At 43.8% G+C, this 22020-nt stretch overlaps 1 pseudogene; it reads right to left on the reverse strand.

Annotated features, from left to right (window-relative positions):
* LOC123759260 (glutamate receptor ionotropic, delta-2-like) overlaps positions 1–22020 on the reverse strand; it is a 191962-nt pseudogene that overhangs the window by 151395 nt on the left and 18547 nt on the right.

Genomic DNA, 22020 nt, shown 5'->3' on the forward strand with positions numbered 1-22020 from the left:
GGGGCACACGTGAGGAACACAAATGCGAACAAGCCTGAATGGTCCCCAGGACAATATGCAACTGAAAACTCACACCCCAGAAGTGACTCGAACCCATACTCCCAGGAGCAGCGCAACTGGTATGTACAAGACGCCTTAATCCACTTGACTATCACGACCGGACATAATGAGGTGATAGCCGAGGCTATTTGAACCACCCCACCGCCGGCACTCGGATAGTAATCTTGGGCATAGCATTTTACCAAATCACCTCATTCTTTGGGGCACACGTGAGGAACACAAATGCGAACAAGCCTGAATGGTCCCCAGGACAATATGCAACTGAAAACTCACACCCCAGAAGTGACTCGAACCCATACTCCCAGGAGCAGCGCAACTGGTATGTACAAGACGCCTTAATCCACTTGACTATCACGACCGGACATAATGAGGTGATAGCCGAGGCTATTTGAACCACCCCACCGCCGGCACTCGGATAGTAATCTTGGGCATAGCATTTTACCAAATCACCTCATTCTTTGGGGCACACGTGAGGAACACAAATGCGAACAAGCCTGAATGGTCCCCAGGACAATATGCAACTGAAAACTCACACCCCAGAAGTGACTCGAACCCATACTCCCAGGAGCAGCGCAACTGGTATGTACAAGACGCCTTAATCCACTTGACTATCACGACCGGACATAATGAGGTGATAGCCGAGGCTATTTGAACCACCCCACCGCCGGCACTCGGATAGTAATCTTGGGCATAGCATTTTACCAAATCACCTCATTCTTTGGGGCACACGTGAGGAACACAAATGCGAACAAGCCTGAATGGTCCCCAGGACAATATGCAACTGAAAACTCACACCCCAGAAGTGACTCGAACCCATACTCCCAGGAGCAGCGCAACTGGTATGTATAAGACGCCTTAATCCACTTGACTATCACGACCGGACATAATGAGGTGATAGCCGAGGCTATTTGAACCACCCCACCGCCGGCACTCGGTTAGTAATCTTGGGCATAGCATTTTACCAAATCACCTCATTCTTTGGGGCACACGTGAGGAACACAAATGCGAACAAGCCTGAATGGTCCCCAGGACAATATGCAACTGAAAACTCACACCCCAGAAGTGACTCGAACCCATACTCCCAGGAGCAGCGCAACTGGTATGTACAAGACGCCTTAATCCACTTGACTATCACGACCGGACATAATGAGGTGATAGCCGAGGCTATTTGAACCACCCCACCGCCGGCACTCGGATAGTAATCTTGGGCATAGCATTTTACCAAATCACCTCATTCTTTGGGGCACACGTGAGGAACACAAATGCGAACAAGCCTGAATGGTCCCCAGGACAATATGCAACTGAAAACTCACACCCCAGAAGTGACTCGAACCCATACTCCCAGGAGCAGCGCAACTGGTATGTACAAGACGCCTTAATCCACTTGACTATCACGACCGGACATAATGAGGTGATAGCCGAGGCTATTTGAACCACCCCACCGCCGGCACTCGGATAGTAATCTTGGGCATAGCATTTTACCAAATCACCTCATTCTTTGGGGCACACGTGAGGAACACAAATGCGAACAAGCCTGAATGGTCCCCAGGACAATATGCAACTGAAAACTCACACCCCAGAAGTGACTCGAACCCATACTCCCAGGAGCAGCGCAACTGGTATGTACAAGACGCCTTAATCCACTTGACTATCACGACCGGACATAATGAGGTGATAGCCGAGGCTATTTGAACCACCCCACCGCCGGCACTCGGATAGTAATCTTGGGCATAGCATTTTACCAAATCACCTCATTCTTTGGGGCACACGTGAGGAACACAAATGCGAACAAGCCTGAATGGTCCCCAGGACAATATGCAACTGAAAACTCACACCCCAGAAGTGACTCGAACCCATACTCCCAGGAGCAGCGCAACTGGTATGTACAAGACGCCTTAATCCACTTGACTATCACGACCGGACATAATGAGGTGATAGCCGAGGCTATTTGAACCACCCCACCGCCGGCACTCGGATAGTAATCTTGGGCATAGCATTTTACCAAATCACCTCATTCTTTGGGGCACACGTGAGGAACACAAATGCGAACAAGCCTGAATGGTCCCCAGGACAATATGCAACTGAAAACTCACACCCCAGAAGTGACTCGAACCCATACTCCCAGGAGCAGCGCAACTGGTATGTACAAGACGCCTTAATCCACTTGACTATCACGACCGGACATAATGAGGTGATAGCCGAGGCTATTTGAACCACCCCACCGCCGGCACTCGGATAGTAATCTTGGGCATAGCATTTTACCAAATCACCTCATTCTTTGGGGCACACGTGAGGAACACAAATGCGAACAAGCCTGAATGGTCCCCAGGACAATATGCAACTGAAAACTCACACCCCAGAAGTGACTCGAACCCATACTCCCAGGAGCAGCGCAACTGGTATGTACAAGACGCCTTAATCCACTTGACTATCACGACCGGACATAATGAGGTGATAGCCGAGGCTATTTGAACCACCCCACCGCCGGCACTCGGATAGTAATCTTGGGCATAGCATTTTACCAAATCACCTCATTCTTTGGGGCACACGTGAGGAACACAAATGCGAACAAGCCTGAATGGTCCCCAGGACAATATGCAACTGAGTTTTCAGTTGCATATTGTCCTGGGGACCATTCAGGCTTATGGACTATATATGGACCATTGGGGACCATATATATATATATATATATATATATATATATATATATATATATATATATATATATATATATATATATATGTATGTATATATATATATATATATATATATATATATATATACATACATATATATATATATATATATATATATATATATATATATATATATATATATATATATATATAATATTAAATATGACCGAAAAAGTAAGTAACAGGAATTTTCTCAATGTTTCTTATATTTATTTTCACTTTTGATGGTAACTGAAAAATCAATTCTCCAAAATTCATTTTTATTTCTAGTCTGACGCGACACTTGAGCGCGTTTCATAAAAACTTATTACATTTTCAAAGACTTTAGTTTACACACTGTTACGGACCCGAGTCCAGCGTCCGAGCACGGAGCAGTGACGACCACGCCATCTGTGAGTCAGCTCCCGAAACCCCCTCCAAATGGACGACGCCATCTAGTGAGGACGAGATATACCGGCCACAGGGGCTGGTTTCCCGTCCTGTTCAGCTTGTAACGTAGCCGCTGCTGACCTCTGGTGAGGTGACGCTTAGACAGCAACACCATCTGTGGAGTGGATAGGTGGGCGTTTGTGTCTAAGCCTGTAAGTGAGGTGCCCTAGGGTCCCCCTAGTACTAATGACGTGTCTGATTACAGAGTCGACCTAGGACTGCTGGATTGGACGATGGGCACTCTACCCAAGGCAGCCTAAGTCTCTCCACGTGTTTGCTGTAGAAGCTGTGAGTCACCTTCCCGGATGAACACTGTTGTGTTAGCCTGCCTGTGAGGTGGCAGAACCAGGAATTGTCATACCCGGGGCTGACTGGTGGCGAAGACTAGCCACTGTGGTGTTGTGGTGAGGAGAGTGATCTGTGGAATCACACGAGGCTCCTGCCTAAGGCTCGCAACCCTAGTATCGGTCGTGGAGTGGCCTACGCAGCAGAGCTGATTGGAACCTGCCAGCTACAGGCTGGATTTGTGGTTGAAGGCCTCCACGACGGTGCACCCAGTGGGACTGTGATTTGGCTGGCCTGTGGCCAGGGTAGACTCGCCGAGGGAATCAAAGGATTCATCGTGAGGCCACAAGAAGAAAACCAGGGCTACTCGTCTTGAGCACCGTGGAACATTCCGCGTCTTCAGAGGAAGACCATTATGTACATAAGTGTTTATACCCCCCCCCCCCCCCCCCCCCCGTGTGACTATATATTTATTTTTTGGTGGTGGTAATTATATATTTAATTTAGTGTATTGGTATCCCTTCCCCTTTAATTTACTTGCGTTACGGAACACACCCCTTGAAAGCCACTACTAACTTGGGGCCGGATACCCAAACTCTACTAACATCAGAGAAGAACCCCAGTTGCGACCCAACAGGGCCGTAACATAATTGGCATCCCCAGCGGAATCCGGCCCCTTGTCAAGTATGTTTGACAGGGGTGGTGAAGTGGCGCAATACCTGTAAATAATTCCCCCTGTGTGTGACTATTAGGACGTTATACGTCCTGTGCGGTGCTCAGAGTGATTCAGTGCAATATTGTAGAGTGCGGTGCTTGCTGTGATTAAGTGCAATATTGCGTAGTGCGGTGCCCGGTGTAATTACGTGTAATAGTGGCAAGTAAAGTGAAGCAGTGTGTTAAGTGCTAGTGTTCCATCTAAATGACAATGGCAGAAAAAGCGACTATCGACGATCTGGACGATGTTCAGGCCTTTCTGAACAGGGAGGACTGTCTTGCCAGATTGAAATATCTGGGGAAACAGGAACTCGTATTAGTGAATGCCTACCTGGAGATCAAGATACGTGCCAGTGATTCCCGTGGTGAGATCTTGTCCAAGATTCACCAGCATTTGAAGGCCGAGAAGAAACAAGAAAGCGAGGCACATAGTATACAGGAAAGTGAGGAGATAGCTTCCACTGAAAAGGAAGATAAAGGCAGTGACACTGAAAGCGATGGAGGTGAGCTGAATATAAGCTTGCTAACAGTCAAATTACGTGCCTTAGAAATAAATCGTGAGATAGACTGGAAGAAATTAGGATTAGAACGAGAATTGAAAGATAAAGAATTAGAGATGAGGTGTTTAGAACTAGAAAGAGAAGAAAAAAGAGAAGAGCGAGAAAGAGGAAGAGAAGAACGAAAAAGAGAAAGAGAAGAGCGAGACAGGCAAGAACGACGAGACAGAGAGGAAAAAGAGAGACAACATGAGCTAGAAGTATTGCTATTAGGTGGTCGGAGGCAAACAATGGAAACAAGTAGTTTCGATCCGGTAAGGAACATCAAAATGGTCCCGAAGTTCAACGAGAAGGAAGTTTCGAAGTTCTTCACGGCCTTCGAGAAGGTCGCAGCCTCTTTGGAGTGGCCAAAGGAGAATTGGGCCATCATGATACAGTCCGTCTTGACTGGGAAGGCCCAAATCGCCTACTCCACGTTGTCCCTTGATGACTCCGGCGATTATGACAAAGTGAAGAAGATAGTGCTCATGGCTTACCAATTGGTACCTGAGGCTTACAGGCAGAAGTTCAGGAACCTGAAAAAGACCTCAGAGCACACGTTCACCGAATTCGCCACAATCAAGGAACGGCTTTTCCAGGAGTGGTGCGCCTTTCGGAAGGTGGAGACCAAAGAAGACCTCGAGCAGCTCATACTGTTAGAGGACTTCAAAGACTGCCTGGCAGGAGATCTAAAGACGTACCTAGAAGAGCAACAGGTGGAGACCTTGAGTGCGGCAGCCACCATGGCTGAGGAATACATCTTAACACATAGGTCTTCCACTAAGTATGTTCCAAGGAATTACCCACGTCTGTTTGGCAAGCCTCATCAGAAAGAGGAGAGACCCGTCCCACAAAGCGCTAAGAAGACGCCCCCAAGTAGCCCTCGAAGGACTAGTCCTAACAGTCTGAAACACCGTAGTCCGAGGAGGAATATGGTGTGCTTGACTTGTTGGCAGAAAGGGCATGTAGCTGTTATGTGCCGAGGCAGAAGAGGTAGCGGCCCACGTAGGGAGGTGATGTTGATGAGCTGTGTAACACCACCAGCAGGAAGCCAGTCTATGACTAGTCAGGAAGAACCAAGATTGTTTTCCCCTCACACTTCAGGCGGGTATGTATCGAGTGATCATACTGGTAGATCAGTTGTAGTGCTCAGAGATAGCGGAGCAGCCCAGTCCCTGATCGTGAGAAACTCGTTACCCGAGGGAGTGAGTGTGGATGGGAGACAAAAGGTTGTCCTGGTTGGGTTTCCTAGGACGCAGTATGTCGCCCCCTTAGTGCGGGTACATCTAGACTCGCCTTACTTCTGCGGCACATGTGCGTTGGCAGTAGTCGATACCCTACCTATAGCTGGGATTGACGTGATACTAGCCAACGACTTGGTGACAGATTGGAGCAACAATCATCCCAAGGTCGCGGACGAGTCAGCCGGAACAGCAAGGTCCGAGGTAACGGCAGGCATTGGTAATATCCAGGTACAGACAGACCCGGAATTAAATAACATGTTTAATTTGTCCTCTACCCGACAGATCGAGAGCATTCTAGTAGAGTCTCCTGATTCTTCTCCCGACAAGGAACATGAGGTTACTATGTCAGAAGCGACTGAGCAAGAAGAGAGGCCTCGTGTACAAGCACCCACAGATACCAAAGAGTCTAGAGCGAAGGCGGATGAGTACTTGCGGAATGGCAAGGTACAGTATTCATTGAACCAGCCAGAGATTCCCCAGACGTCGGAGGTATGTGAGGTATGTACGAAGGTTCTAGTGCCCTCTTCGGTCCAAACCAGGCTAATGGATATAGCCAGCTATGGACATTACAGGCTCAGGAAGCTTATCCCTCAGTTAACCAAATGTTTCCTAGAGGTATTTTTTGTTCTCGTGTGGGTTCTCAGTAAGGACCAGTGGACGACGCGACAGATGATGGCTCCCATGAACTTCGCAAAGAGATCCCAGGGATTGGAGATTTGCACTGTGAGTGTTGCAGTCGAAGAAGGGACCTGGAAGGTGATGGTAGATACAGGAGGTACGAGATATGATATTATGAGTGACTGTTTCCGACAGGTTGACATCCCCCGTGTGATTGCTGAGCCGGGATGCAGCGTTATACGGAACGTTGGTCGACCTAACGGTGGTAGAGCGGACACCATTTTCGGTGTACAAGCAGCTCTGTTGGGACTAGGTGTGGGCCTAGCAGGCGCGTATGCAGTAAGTACTGACTTACCCACCGTCGCTGTCACCCTAAATAATCAGACCCCTGTATTCCAGGTTCCCATCTCCCTGAAGGACTACCGGACCGTTACCAGAAATGCCATCTGTGACCAGCCATCATCGGTGCCACGACTCAGAGAAGTGTCGAGTCGCCCCAGATTGCGTCAGTATAAATCCTTACTCGGGACACGTGAGACTATGCCCCTGCGTGACATCGCAGTGGAGGTGTGGAAGATTACATCAGGAAGGTCATTGCCTTCCATCTGCAAGTTTCCTTTGTGCCAGAGTTCCCCATTAGTACAGTTCTGTGGACAAGACATCCTCGCCACTCCAGTTTATAGTGTACGTGAGTCCATTTGAAGTTGTACCCACGTACTAATTTGGTTTGTCTTTTCTTTTATAGAGACCTAAACCAAATTCTTTTTGGTGGGGAGGTGTTATGGACCCAAGTCCAGCGTCCGAGCACGGAGCAGTGATGTCCACGCCATCTGTGAGTCAGCTCCCGAAACCCCCTCCAAATGGATGACGCCATCTAGTGAGGACGAGATATACCGGCCACAGGGGCTGGTTTCCCGTCCTGTTCAGCTTGTAACGTAGCCGCTGCTGACCTCTGGTGAGGTGACGCTTAGACAGCAACGCCATATATGGAGTGGATAGGTGGGCGTTTGTGTCTAAGCCTGTAAGTGAGGTGCCCTAGGGTGTCCCTAGTACTGATGACGTGTCTGATTTCAGAGTCGACCTGGGACTGCTGGATTGGACGATGGGCAGTCTACCCAAGGCAGCCTAAGTCTCTCCACGTGTTTGCTGTAGAGGCTGTGAGTTAACCCCCCCCCCCCCTTGATGAACACTGTTGTGTTAGCCTGCCTGTGAGGTGGCAGAACCAGGAATTGTCGTACCCGGGGCTGACTGGTGGAGAAGACTAGCCACTGGGGTGTTGTGGTGAGGAGAGTGATCTGTGGAATCACACGAGGCTCCTGCCTAGGGCTCGCAACCCTAGTATCGGTCGTGGAGTGGCCTACGCAGCAGAGCTGATTGGAACCTGCAACCCGTTCTCGCAAATTTAATAAGTCAATATTGACTTATTAGTTGCGTGCATAGGTGACATACTAAACATAATAGTTTCCCTTGAAAAGCTTCATAGAAAACACCGACCTTACCTAACCTACTCAGTATGTTAAAATAAGCATCTTATAGCTTCGTAACTACAATTGTTACTTAACCTATTATAGGTATAGGTTAGGTAATAATTGTAATTACGAAGCAATAAGATGCTAATCTTAACATACTAAGTAGGTTAGGTAAGGTAGGTGTTTTCTATGAAGCTTTTCAAGGGAAACTATTATGTTAAGTATGTCACCTATGCACATATTTAATAAGTCAATATTGACTTATTAAATTTGCGAGAACGGGTTGGAACCTGCCAGCTACAGGCTGGATTTGTGGTTGAAGGCCTCCACGACGGTGCACCCAGTGGGACTGTGATTTGGCTGGCCTGTGGCCAGGGTAGACTCGCCGAGGGAATCGAAGGATTCATCGTGAGGCCACAAGAAGAAAACCAGGGCTACTCGTCTTGAGCACCGTGGAACATTCCGTTTCTTCAGAGGAAGACCATTATGTATATAAGTGTTTATACCCCCCCCCCCCCCCGTGTGACTATATATTTATTTATTGGTGGTGGTAATTATATATTTAATTTAGTGTATTTGTATCCCTTCCCCTTTAATTTACTTGCGTTACGGAACACACCCCTTAAAAGCCACTACTAATTTGGGGCCAGATACCCAAACTCTACTAACATCAGAGACCCAATAGTTGCGACCCAGTTGCGACCCAGTTGCGACCCAATAGGGCCGTAACACACACACACAACTATAACTGAACAGAGTTTAAACATCTTCGATTTTATACCTGCATTTGGGTGAGGTGATATGTTACAACAGTTTTGGATGAGGTGAAACCAAACTTTCTACACAAGACAGAACACGAAACAATGGGTATAATATTTTGTTAGTTAAAGGGAAGAATGGAAGTAACTGCAATGGGAGTATTGGCCCATATTTCTTGATGCGTCTATATTGGTGTGGAGTCTTGAAGTGGTTAGAATATAGTTGTGCATTAATTGGCTTTTGATTGCTGGTGTCGACTTCTTAATGTGTAGTGCCTCACAGATATCTACCCGCCTGCTATCGCTGTATCTATCGATGATTTCCATGATTTTTGTGAAGACTTCTCTAGTGATGGTCTGGTTGTGGTAAGAGATTATATGTTCCTTTTTGGAGCCCTGTTGCTTATGGATCGTTAATCGCCTGGAAAGATATGTTGTTGTCTTGCCTATATACTGAATTCTTTGAGGCTTACAGTCCCTAAGTGGGCATTTGAAGGCATAGACGACATTGGTCTCTTTTAAAGAGTTCTGCTTTGTGTCTGGAGAGTTTCTCATGAGTAGGTTGGCCGTTTTCTTGGTTTTATAGTAGATCGTCAATTGTATCTTCTGATTTTTGTCTGTAGGGATAACATTTCTATTAACAATATCTTTCAGGACCCTTTCCTCCGTTTTATGAGCTGTGGAAAATAAGTTCCTGTAAAATAGTCTAATAGGGGGTACAAGTGTTGTGTTAGTTGTCTCTTCAGAGGTTGCATGGCGTTTCACCTTCCTTCTTATGATGTCTTCAACGAAACCATTGGAGAAGCTGTTGTTGACTAGGACCTGCCTTACCCTACAGAGTTCTTCATTGACTTGCTTCCATCCTGAGCTGTGGCTGAGGGCACGGTCGACATAAGCGTTAACAACACTCCTCTTGTACCTGTCCGGGCAGTCACTGTTGGCATTGAGGCACATTCCTATATTTGTTTCCTTAGTGTAGACTGCAGTGTGGAAAACTCCGCTCCTTTCCATCACTGTTGCATCTAGAAAGGGCAGCTTCCCATCCTTCTCCATCTCGTAATTGAAACGCAACACAGAATTCTGCTCAAATGCCTCCTTCAGCTCCTGCAGATGTCTGACATCAGGTACCTGTGTAAAAATGTCGTCAACATACCTGCAGTATATGGCCGGTTTCAAGTTCATGTCGACTAAGACTTTTTGCTCGATGGTACCCATGTAGAAGTTTGCAAACAGGACACCTAGGGAAGAACCCATGGCGACCCCATCTACTTGCTTATACATGTGTCCATCCGGGCTCAAGAAGGGTGCCTCTTTAGTACAAGCTTGGAGTAGTTTCCTTAGACTGTTTTCTGGTATGTCAAGAGGAGTACAGGCCGGATCACAGTACACTCTGTCGGCTATCATCCCTATCATATCATCCACAGGTACGTTGGTAAACAGAGATTCTACGTCCAACGAGGCTCTTATCCCTGTGGCCCGTGTTCCCCGCAGCAAGTCAACAAATTCCTTTGGCGACTTCAGGCTGTAGGCGCAAGGGACATAAGGAGTCAGCAAGCCATTGAGTCGTTTCGCCAGTCTGTACGTGGGTGTGGGTATCTGGCTGATGATTGGCCGAAGTGGGTTTCCAGGCTTGTGTGTCTTGACATTTCCATACGCATATCCAGGTTTATATTCCCCAATGATCTTTGGCAGGTGGAGTCCAGATTTCTTGAAATGTGAACAGCCCTACCGCGCATCTCACACCTCACACAGCAACAAGGGCTTCAAAACCTTGTATGAAGTACAAGTTTGCTCTCATCTCGAGTATGCACCCCCTTCCTGGATCACCTGCCGCTCATCATTCAACATACCATTGGACAAGGTGTGGAGACAAGAATCAAAGATGGTTCATCTCTAGTCTTGACCAAGTTTGGTGGGAACGGTCTTAACATGAGAGCCTGCAACACCGTCAGGACGTTGGTGGTCTTACTGTTATGTACAAGGTCAACATCCTCAAAGATCCTAACCTGGCCCATCTCCGTGGACTACCAGTTGTTGCCACTCGTAGCACTAGGCTCTCAACCTTCAATAGTCTAATGCTGGAAGCGCCTTTCTCAAGACCACCACTCCATCAGCGATCATTCACTCCTAAGCTGACTCACATCTGGAACTTACTCGCTCAACAGGTTGATACACTGGAGATCAGGTCAACTGATCACATGAAGACTCTGGCACACAGTTGGCTATAGGCTCATCCTGTTCCTTATAAGATTGCTACCTAATGTTGTTAATGAATAAAGGCTATTCTTTCATTCGGCATATGTGTTGTTGTGTGTTGCTGAGGAAGTCTTGGTTGTAGGGTTGATATAAAGCCATTGCTTGGTTACTGACTTTAATACTTATAATGATACATGACTAGCAGCTTCCAAGCTTGGCGGGCGTCCTGTACGCTCTCTGTTGTTTATCTACTGCTGGCGTATGAAACGCAGCGCATACAAACGGATGGTGCCGTTTGCTATGAACATGACATCCTTCCTTTTCTTTAAAAAGAATGATTACAGGATGTCTACCATGCTTGTAGCACAAAGCAAAGTTATTGACACAAAGTAAGTTTTTAGCATATGAAAAGATGTTGCATATATTTAACATTAATTAAGCACACAAAGAATTTAAACTTAATCTTTACCACACAGGATATTAATGTTTAAAATACATATGCAAATGTTAAATAAAAATTAAAGAAACTGTACTACAAAGTTACAAAATATTGAATTAAAGATCTGCATTATTCAAACAATATTAAATTTAGTTTAGCATAATAAGTAAAAACTTTGCAATACATATGAACACAATTAATCATCAAATCGCGTAGGGCGTTTAACATGACGTTTAGGACGAGAGTCCTTAAATACAATAATATCCCTTGATGAATTGTTTGTCGGGTTATAACTCATTTTTTCTTTATCCTTTGCACGACTCTGCAGTTCATCATTTTCTACACTAGTTGGAATAACTTTGAAATAAGCCATATTACGTGTTATACTATGATCTCTGTTACTCGCTGTTACCATAGTTCCTTTTACACTAATCACTTTATATGGTTTTGTATCATTCGGCATATCTAGCTTTCCCTCTTTTTTTCTTTTTAACTAGAATAGCTTGTCCAACCTTGATGAATTGTTCCTTTGCACATTGATCATGAGAAATTTTCATTTTGCCCTTGGCTACTGCATCCTTCTGAGCGAGACGTTTATCCGTTACCTCGGCTGGCATGACAGGTAGTGTGATCCTCATAGGACGTCCAAATAAAAGTTCGCCAGGCGACTTGCCCAGTGTTCCATGTGGTGTTGCACGGTAGTTCCTGAGAAAAGCATACATAGCTTGTTTCCAGGATCGTCCTTCGGCATGAGCACAGCGTACCGCTTTCATGAGAGGTTGCATGAATCTCTCAACTTCTCCATTTGCTTGAGGATGTAGTGGCATCACACGGCGGTGTTTGAATCCAATATGCTCAGCAAAGTTGACGAAGTCTTGTCCATTGAATGGCGGTTCATTGTCAGTCTTGACAACTTCAGGAATGCCAAAATTTTAAAATATCTTGTAAAGTTTCGGGATGACAGCCTTTGCAGATGTGGAAGTGATGATTTCTACTTCTGGATAACGTGAGTGATCATCAATGACTACCATCAAGTACTCTCCAGTTGGTAGTGGTCCGCAGAAGTCCATCGATACTTCCGTCCATGGTGCAGCAGGTAGTGGTGAAGGTTGTAGAGGTGTTGGTCTTGAAGTATCCATTGCAGCTTGGCAAGGGACACAGGCATCATGCATGTCCTTTGCTTGACGATCAATGCCAGGAAACCACACCTTTTCTCGTAGCAGCTGTTTGGTCCTTACAAGACTTTGGTGTCCTTGATGTGCAAGCTTCAGAGCACGTTGCTGGAGAACAGCTGGAATGACGATACGAGTACCTAGCAGCACGGTGTCGCATAACACTTAATTCTGTCTGGATACGTTCAAGTGCTTTGAATGCATCTTGGTCAACTCCTGAGGGTGGGATGCGTGGAAACTTTTTCTTAGTCAATGCATCCACTGTTGCTTGCAGAGTTGGGTCCTCTAGGATTGCAGTACGGATTTCATCAAGAGTGAGAGCCTTAGGGACTGCATCACAGGTTACAGAGTGTACATATTCCTCGGCAACTTGCTGATGCTTGGTGATGGTGAAACTGTTGGCAGGATGTCGACTGATGTAATCAGCGGGATTGCCTGCACCCGGCTTGTATTTCACCATAAAGTTGTATGGTTGCAGACGAAGAGCCCATCTCTCAATGCGAGCTGGTGGTTTGGACTTTGGATTATTGAAGATGGTCTCCAACGGTTTGTGGTCAGTGACTATCGTGGTGAAGGGCGCACCAAGCAGATACACATTGAAGTGCTCACAGCCCCATACAAGAGCAAGAGCTTCCTTCTCTGTCTGACTGTATCGTTGCTCAACATCTGTGAGAGAACGGCTGGCGTAGGCAATTACTACTCTGGAATTTGGTTGACCAGGTTTGTGTTGGGCTAACACAGCACCTAAACCAACAGGACTAGCATCCACTGTTAACTCGGTGTCCATTGATGGATCAAAGTATGCAGCAGTCGCATTCTCTACTAGTGCATCTTTCACAGCATCAAATGCATTTTGCTCGATATCGCTCCAGTACCATGATGCATTTTTCTTCAGGAGCTCACGTAGAGGCTCCGTAATGGTAGCAAAATCTGGAATGAAGCGAGAGCAGTAGTTTGCCATTCCCAGAAAATTATGTACCTTAGTGGATGTTGAAGGAGGAGCAGCATTGTTGATATCTGCAACTTTCTTAGGATCTGGAGACAGACCTTTGTCACTAAGTACATGTCCAAAGAATTCAATTTTATGTTGATTGAACTCACACTTTGCTCGGCTTAGCGTCAGATTCTTTTCTCGTAAGCATTGCAATGTTGCACGAAGAGCTTGGTCGTGTTCAGCTTGGGTACGGCCATAAACAATGATGTCATCAGGCATGTTGTCAGCATTAGGTATATCTTGCAATACCTGGCTGATGATGTGCTGGAATACCTCAGCAGTACTGTTAATACCAAAACTCAGGCGCTTGTACCTATACAGACCTCGATGTGTCGTAAACGTTGTGATGAAGCGACTCTCATCATCAAGTTCAAGCTGATGATAGCCCTTGTTTAAATCTAACTTGCTGAATATAGTTGCACCATTCAAGCGGTAGATCATATCATCTACAGTGGGTGTAGGATGGCGTTCACGCATTATTGCCTTGTTGGGAACACGCATGTCCACACAAATGCGTATCTCATCTGGATTCTTCGGCTTTGGTGGAGTGACAATTGGGCTTACCCATGGTGTTGGGCCTGTTACTGGTTCAATGATATCTAGTTCCATCAGCCTATCCAGTTCGGCATCGACTTTCTTGCGAGTATGGAATGGCCGTCGGCGATGTGGTTGGGCAACTGGAATTACATCTGGGTTAATATGCAGATGTACTTTGCTATCAGTATAAGAACCTATGGATTCAAATCGATCAGAAAATTCAGCAACAATAGCATCAACATTGTTTGCAGATTCCACTGCTACAGCATTAGAAAGCTGAAGTAGCCCCAATTTGGTTGAAGTCTTGTAACTGAGTAAAGACTCCTTTGCATTCCTAACAACATGGAATGTAGTAGTGAGCATTGCACTCTTTGACTTAATCTCTGCAGTGAAAGTTCCAATCACTGGCAAGGCTACCTTTGAAGCATAGGCAGTGGCTTTGCCATTATAGTTCTCAAGCTTTGGGAACTGTTTTTTAAATTTCTCACAGTGGCACTCAGCAATGGTGTCAATGTTTGATCCAGAGTCAATGAGAACTTTGAGACAAATACTAGCAATGTATACTATAGTCTCTGGGTTGTTTGGAAGATCATTCCATTCTTTGATTGCTTGTACTCCATAAATGTAATCACATTCACTGTCATTTGAGACTGGCTGTAATGACATGTTGTCTTGTATATTATTAACATTTTGGATATGAGGTGCAATATTGTGTTTACCACCTCGACTCCTATGACCTGATCCTCGTACAGTGCTTTTATTCACTGACTGTGGTCTTTTTAGTGCGGAACGACACATAGCACCAAAATGACCTAGTTTTCCACACTCATAGCACTTCTTACCTTGAGCAGGACAAACATTATCTTGGTGTGGGTACTCTCCTCCACAATTGTAACATTTATTGTTGACACCCTCTGATGTGGGTCGTTGTGACTTCTTGAGCCTTGTTCCTTGACTCAATTTGTGATGTGGTTCTCGGCTCAATTTGCTGTTAGGTTTGCCATGATATCTTCTATGATCACGGTGTCCTCCCTGAACCTTACGTACCTCGTCACTGTTAGTAACACTGGCAGAACCGTTGTTGGCACTGCACTCCATGACACGAGCATCACGTGCAGCATCTTCCATACAACGAGCAATATCCCGTATCTTGGTAAGAGAACTTTCATTATCAACAAGTTCTAGAGCTCTTCGACGGAGACGTGTAGATGTGCATGTTTCAATAATCTGCTGTTTGATTTCTTTGTCAACATCAGCAAACTCACAATGGGCTGCTAAACCATGCAGACGTGTGTGGTATTGATCTACAGTTTCATTAGAGAGTTGTTTGGCTCTCCTGAAATGCATAATTTCCATTGCAGTGTTTTGTCTTGGTTTGAAATGTTCAGTTAATTTAGCTTTGGCAATGTCATAATCTTTGTCACCACCAGTGTCTTTCAGTGTATCAAAGATGTCACAAACTCGATCACCTACATAATGAAGTAGCAGGGCATACATTCTTTCAGCCCTTTAGATGTCTGAAATTATCAACAAATTTTCAAACATTTTAAGCCATTTGGTCCACCTCTGTGACAGGCTTAACTGGTCACAGTCAGGATCAAATGCAGGTAACTGAGGTATATTTGCCATTTTTACTCTATAAAACTAAACTTATCACTTAAATGTTCCTCAGAATACTAAACACTTACTGCACTGTAATATGTTACTTAAGAATTTTCTGTAATTACTTTAATTTTGCAAAGCACACAAGCATTTTAATGCAAAAGTTCAGAACAGTGCACAATACAGCAGCAACTGACCTCTTACCTAGCCTTGTGTACATGTGGTGTTGTTCTTACTCACAGTTGCACAGCAGTTGTTGTTTGATGAGCTCTCAGCACCGCTAACACAGCAGACAGTTTACAGCATCACCAGCATGAAGAGGTGTGTAGCACAGAGCGTCGTTTCGTATACAAAACATCGGGTTTTGTACACAGCATCAAAGCGTCGTTTGATACACAGCATCGGAAAATATTGCAGATTCCTCAGCACACGGCATTGGGTAGCACAGCATTGGTATGGGGTTCATAGACAGCACGACTTCTCCGGGACGAGACAGCATGCTTCTTCCTTGTGTTTTGAGCTGAACAAATTCCTGCGTTCACAGTTCATCCTCGTCGCCGCCAGTGTGGTGTTGTGTGTTGCTGAGGAAGTCTTGGTTGTAGGGTTGAGATAAAGCCATTGCTTGGTTACTGATTTTAATACTAATAAAGATACATGACTAGCAGCTTCCAAGCTTGGCTGTCGTCCTGAATGCTCTCTGTTGTTTATCTACTGCTGGCGTATGAAACGCAGCGCATACAAACGGATGGTGCCGTTTGCTATGAACATGACAGCATATTCCAGAGAGTGGGAGAGTGAGATAGAGAAACAGACAGAAAAAAAGTGAGAGATAAAAATAAATACTCTAAACTTAAAACATATTTCATTTTTATGTTTTTAAATGTGAAAAAATGTGTTAATAAGTAGTAATTATACAACGAGTCGCAGCACAAACCTTACCCTGAAAGAGCCCTCTGGCCTGATCAACCATTAAAGGCTGAAACTTGGGTATAAACTGGACGTCGGCTTCCCCGTTGTTGCAGTACAGACATCGCCGGTACACCCTCACTCCGCCTCGTCTTAGTTCTCCTGCTATAAATGAGATCTCGTTTTCTCATTGTTCTTTACGCGTTTGTGTGTGGTTTATTCAGCATAAGTTTAACATGAAACCAATCCATCTTGCAAGAATATATTACCTATAGCTACTATTGATTGAATTAACAAAGTATTGACTGTTGCAACCAAAAGATTCTACCTATTGGCTGTAGGAATTATAAACGGAATAACAGCATAAAAATAACTCCCGACACAGCCTGTAGCAATAAATTATCACTGCTATGCTTACCATTCGCTCTTTAGCGCCAATTATTGTACATTCATGTACTATGTCTGAGAGGAAGTTAGGTTTGATTTCTTTCCTTGTATTTCGTGGTCCTACTTAAAATTTATAGTGCAAAATGAGGACATTATAGAGGTAACAGTTCATATTTTATATATTCTACTCATCGTCGTTGTGGTTACTATATTTTTTGGAGGACAGGTTTGTTAAACACATACAAAATGTTGACTGTAATAAATTTGATGACAAAAATCAGCATTACATTATATCTCATTATATTGACATTACAAATAATTACATTAGTATAGACTAAAATCCGCTGTGCTTAGAGAGGAAGAATTTAGTTATCAACAAACATTTATGTTTTGTGACATCCTTTTCTTGCTGACATAAAACAAAACAGTGTAGAGGTTATCATGTAGAAATTACTGTAACATTCAATGTTGTTTTTCTAACCAGTGTTAGAGGACAGCTTCCCGAGGCGTGAGGCAGAGTGTGGTGGAGGGGTGAGGGAGGTGTGGTGGTGGAGGGCGAGGTAGAGGGCGTGGAGGGTGTTGCGGAGACTGTGGTGGAGGAGCACCTCCCTCACCCCCGCCCTCCCGCCCACGGCCACCACCACTGTCTCAGGCAGCTTCCACAATCTTGCTAACTCTAGAAATCTATAAAGATAATTGTACCTAAATCATATTTATGTATATAGCATATATTACACATACACATCCATACATTCTGGAGAAGGTTCAAAGGATTACACCAGACTAGTCCCTGAACTGAGGGGCATGAGCTATGAGGAGAATACCGGAATTAAATCTCACGTCGCTGGAAGACAGAAGATTTCAGGGGGACATGATCACCACATACAAGATTCTCAAGGGAATTGATAGGGGACTAGGGGATGCACTAGGGGACACAGGTGACAATTGATTCCTCAAATGAGCCATAGAGATGTTTGAATTTTTTTTTAGTGTCAGAATAATTGACAAATGGAATGCTTTAGGAAGTGATATGATGGAGGCAGACTCCATTCACAGTTTTAAGTGTAGAGATGATAGATGATAGTGTGTGTACAACTAGGTTAGTACACACACACACACACACACACACACACACACACACACACACACAAGGTTGGTACACCAATGTTGATGGAATATCCAATAAAGCAGAGGAAATAATAGAAAGGGTTAGTGAAGCAGATCCATCCATAACTGCAATAGTGGAAACTGAAATAAATTATATAATCTCAGATGCAATCTTCCCAGAGGAATACCAAGTTATAAGGAAAGGAAGAGCACAGAGACAGGGTTGGGGAGTGGGACTGACGTCTTCAACATAACCGTTAGTTATGTCTTTACTGACTTCTCTAACGGTTATGTGGAAGAAGTCATTAAATTAAATGTGAGATGCCATGTAACCTCTGAAGAGTCAACCAACACAAAACCTGTACATCCTATTAGATTGTTTTACATGAACTTCTTTTTCACGGCTCATAAAACGGAGGAAAGCGTCTTGAAAGATATTATTGATAGAAACGTTATCCTCACGGACACAAGTCATAAGATACAATTAACAATTTTCTACAAAAACAAGAAGACAGACAACCTACTTATGAAGAACACTCCAGACACCAAACAAAACACCTTAAAAAAATAGATCTTAAATAAAATGAGATCTTTGGGGACGTCAGCCTTAAAGATCTTAGTACATAGGCAAGACAGCAATGTTTCGATGGGTGATTAAAATGAACAAGCAAAAAACAGGGGTCCATCAAGGAGCATATAATCTCCCCAGGCAACCAGATCATTACCAAATAAATCTTAACAAGCAACACAGAAATAATCGACAGGGTATTTCGACAGGTTATAATTCTTGACAAGCAACACAGAAATAATGGACAGGTTATGTCGAGTCTTCTGTTGTCACGACAACAGAAGACTCGACATCAGCGAGGCCCTACACATCAAAAAGTCAAAACCAGCTAGCAACAGCCAGTTAACATATAATTACATTCTACCAACTTCAAGACCCCGTACCAACACATAGTTGAAGCAAGAACATAGGGATTTAATTGCCTATTAATATCCATTCATCCACTTGTTCATCTCAATCACGTCCTGTACAACCTCACCCCAAGTGAACCTTAGGCAGCGTATGGAGAATTTGTCTATGAAAATGAGGGGAGTGCCATACGAAATGCGTCCCTAGGCGTCAGACCATATTACAGGGAGAAAATGAACTTAGGAGAGTTAATTTTTCATCTACCCTCGACAGTGAAAAAAAACATAAGAAATATTGAGATGATTCATTTTAGAATCATTAATCTTACCCTTGTCGGTCATATTTAACAACATATATCAACAAGAAAGACTGCTACCAAAATATACTAATATATATGTATATACTAGCAGTACCCGCCACGCGTTGCTGTGGCTCAGTCTGGTTAAATGGGAAAGAAAGAAAAGAGAAAGTGCACGTTTCTAACATGTTTAATTTCACAATGCTTGTGGCTATACAATATTTTTTGTTGCGCCATTGTCTGTGGAGATATAGAGATTGTTTGGTTTGCCGACTCTAGAACACGCAACATATAATTGTCCATGTGAGAAGCAATCCGTGTCTAGATATAAACTGCACAATTCTAAAGATTGCCCCTGAGCTTTGTTGATGGTGATTGCAAACACCAATCGAATTGGAAATTACAATTACTTAAATTGAAATGGAATATCTGTTAGAATGAAAGGAATGCGAGAAATGAGGACATCTTCACCTTTGAAAGGTCCTGTCAAGATTGTTACTTCTACGACGTTGCTGATTAATTTTTTTACTGCAAGGCGCGTGGCATTGCAAAGTTTTGGCTGATTGGTATTTCGCAACATGATAATTGGCACGCCGATTTTCAATTGCCGTTCGTGTGATGGTATCCCTGGCAGATCGAGTGAATTCAAAAATTCTGTTGGATAATTAACCGCTTCATCTGCTTCCTCAACAGTGTCGACGGACTTGTATGTGACTGCCTCGCTTTGTATGTTAGACTGAATAATATTGTTAAGGTCGTAGACGTTTTGTTCTTGGCCACAAGAATACCTCGTTCACTCAGCCAATCGTGATTCTTATAATTGGTTTGAATATTGGTAAATACTTTTTCAACCAATTCTTCTTTTGACGTCACTAAATTCCAGAAGTTATGAGGCAATGAAATTCTTGCTGAGGTCAGATCAACCGGCACGTTTACGTTCCCAATTTCCTGAAATTGATGTGAGAATATCTCATCTGTTGGATCGTTTTGCAGTACCTACATAACTACACGTAAATTTGTGGTTACTTTAAATGCCTTTACGTGGCGCCACAAAGTAGAGTATTTCAGGCAGGCATTTATTTCGTCCGCTGGTGTCGCTCGAGGAATTACAGGTAATGTTTGCCTGAAATCTCCTGCAACCAATATTAATTAACACGTTCCCAAATGGTCTGATGTTTCCACGCAAATCTTGCAATGATCGAACAAGAGTCTCGAGCGATTTTTTGTGGGGCATTGTGCATTCACACCAAACAATAAGTTTGCATTTCTGCAATACTTCTCCCAGGCCGGATGCTTTGGAAATGTTGCACGCGGGAGTTTCAATGAATTGCATGTTCAATGGCGATTTTAAAGCCGAAGTAGCAGTTCATCCACCTAGTAGCAATGTCGCAGCAATTCAGGACGATGCAAGAGCAAAGGTTATGCCATTTTGGGATCGAAATGCTGGCAGAATCAATCTAATTAGGAATGTTTTACCATTTCCTCTTGGCGCATCTAAGAAGATTTCTCCCAGCCCGTTATTGACAGTTTGAATTATTTGATTGTAAATGCCTTTTTGCTCAAGCGTTAGCTTAGGAATATTTGATTAAACATACGACAACAGATCACCCGTGTTGTAATTTTGTTCACGACTCAATTCTACATTAAACGAAGCAGCAGCAGATCCATTCGGTGATGGCATTTCCAATTGATTGAGAACTTTGTTCGCGGTTTCTAAGCACAAGTCTTCAATCATTATCAACGCTTCGTTGTAGATTTTTGCTGTAAAATCCTTGGTCATATTTGAATTTTCCTTGCGTATTCGACGGATAATATCTTCAGCCATATGCGATTTATATTTCTCCCATAACTGTTGGAGATGAAGGAGAGCCGGTGGTCAATATGATTGCAAACAATGCACGAATTTCATTTGGATGTGACGTGTTGGACGCGTCATTAATGCACACATCCCAGTGTCGGTCGTTCTCCAATAAATTCAGAGCTTGACATGCACTACGGGAAGTGGCATGTGTTACGCCGTTGACAAATTTAAATTGCTGGAAAGACGTTGGACCGGACACATTTATCAACAGCATACAAAGAAAGAAACATTCATCCTGATTGGGATGCATGGTTTACAGTTTACAGTCGACTCGCTCTTCTCGTTTGCGTCGATCAAATAATTTTCTACTGGCATTCCATGTGTAATACGTAGGCACTTCATAATACAGCAGTGTTTTGGCAAACACGTCATTCTGACATAACGTGAAGAAAGCAGTTAACGCTGTAGTCGGTGGATTCATAGTTGTTTGTTGCACATTTGCGGTTGTGAAATAAACGTGTTGTCCAATTTCATGTTTTTAAAACAAAAACAAAAAATAGTAACGAAGTATTTAAATTCAAACGCAGATCAATCGACACAGCTCAATTTCACCACCAATTGCACTGAAAAATAAGGGGAACCGTTAAAAAAAAACGAAATAAAAACAATGAAAAAAGGAACAAAAAAATTATACTCACGAAATGAACGGTATGGAAAAAAACAAAGAATCAACACAGAATTGTGTGACATTCCAATGCAACGTCACACAAAATGATTAATCAAAATGAAAATTAATCTTTGAAAGAAAATAAAATAAGAAAAGAAAATAATGAAAATTAGGTATATAAAAATATGC

The sequence above is a fragment of the Procambarus clarkii genome, chromosome 32, assembly GCF_040958095.1.
Source record: "Procambarus clarkii isolate CNS0578487 chromosome 32, FALCON_Pclarkii_2.0, whole genome shotgun sequence".
NCBI lineage: Eukaryota > Metazoa > Arthropoda > Malacostraca > Decapoda > Cambaridae > Procambarus > Procambarus clarkii.